Raw genomic sequence first — 1,940 nt, 5'->3', positions numbered from 1 at the left:
ATATAATTAAGTTTTTCTATCAAATATATATATATATATATATATATATTACTATAAATGATTTTACAACTGCAAGCATACAATGTTTTGTTTTATAAAATGTCGACCAATAAAATTATTGGATTTATACAGCTTAATTAGAATACTATTGTTTTAATTAAAGACATAAAATAAAGACTTTTATTCTATAGCAAAAATAGACATTGGCTAGCAGTGGAATCTAGGACGCGTGTTTTGTCTTATTTGAGATTCGTCAGCCGGATGTACCTGTATGTCAGAGTTGATGTTGACTCTGGAACTGATCAATAGTAGTCATAAACAACAATGAAAAGATTCAAGTAAACAATAACAACTGAATTTTATTTTATAGATATGTTGATTCCTTAACTAAATTATTTGTTTGAAGGAGGTTTTGTGGAGAATTCATGAGTCACTTAAAGCTAGATCACCATAGCAAAAACATGAAAGCACTAGACGGCGTTTTCGTCCTAGTATGGGACGCCTTAGTAACGCTTCCAGGTTTTCCATAGTGATCTAGCTTAAATTGACTCATGGATTCAACTATTAAATTATTTGTCTTTATATATTTGTGCTAGTAATAACAAAGAATAAATATTTTGATTTCATTAAAAAACATGATATAAAGGCTTAAATGTATGAAACGTTAATTATTTAAGTGTGCTGTTTCATTTATCTAATTAATGTGAACTATGCTTTGTATATGCTGGTCGGCGGCCCATGCTCCACTAGGAGTAACAGGCGTAAGTAAGTAAGTAAGTAAGTAAGTAAGTAAGTAAGTTAGTAAGTAAGTAAGTAAGTAAGTAAGTAGGTAAGTAAGTAATGCTTTGTATAAGACGCAGCATGTAATTTTTTATAATCCAGGTTATTTTCATATATGTGATTTTATTCTAATTAACAATCAAAATGGGTGTATAAGTAAATATATATCAATGAGTGTATTTTTGAGCATGGTCGTTGTCATCTTGTTTTGGGGTTAATAAATCTTTACTTGTACCATTCTTATTGATTGTACTCCACGTCATAGGACCTACCGCGGTTTCCCGTTTCTTTAAGTATTAATAATAAATAATTCGGATATAACACACATTGAATATTATAAAAAGCCATTAAATCTATCAAGTAAAAACGAAATGAAAGAGTGCTCGAAAAGCAAAATTCCTAAATAAGGTCGTCTGCAAAAATGATAAACAGAGAAATTGGATTAACTTCATAGTACTTGATCAATGTAACTAGTTATGTGATGTGGTAACTTGTTTCACTTAATGAACGATTTCCCAATAACATTTGTGGTCCTTTGAAGTAAGATCTGGAGAAATTGACATTTCAGCATTAGTTGACTACTTTGTTTTTATCAATTTCTTTGACTTTAACAAGAGATTGAAAAATCAATCTATGTTGTATAAAATCAGTTTACTTAGGGTTGTAAGATCAAAATGTCACGGACAAAACTATTGATTTATGACCCAAATAAATAATACATAACTTTCATGCAAATACAAAAAGCTTTAGCTATGGTCAGAAATTCTAATATTGCAAATAAATTAAAATGAACATAGTGGTATTCTATCACCTACGATAATTGGTTTATATGAATTATATAACTTTGAAATTCCATCAGCTTTGTCACGGAATAAAATTGTAACCATGTGATCGAAAACATAAGCACTGAAGGTTGGAAACATTTCAATGTATAGCGTTTTGATCGCAACATCTTTAACACTAATTTGACTAAATATAAATTGATGTATTAAGAAGCCATATAAATGACGTGTACAATATTTGAACCATAACATAGGTATCCAGTGTTGAGATCGATATTCATCGTTCAAAATGAGGTAACTAAGGATTTCACATCTTAAATTATTCCAAGTGGCAGAAGTAATTCAGGCCGCATCATTCCTCACTTTAATCACAGCGGT

The sequence above is a fragment of the Schistosoma haematobium genome, chromosome ZW, assembly GCF_000699445.3.
Source record: "Schistosoma haematobium chromosome ZW, whole genome shotgun sequence".
Classification (NCBI taxonomy): Eukaryota; Metazoa; Platyhelminthes; class Trematoda; order Strigeidida; family Schistosomatidae; genus Schistosoma; species Schistosoma haematobium.
Note: the sequence above shows the minus strand (reverse complement) of the source record.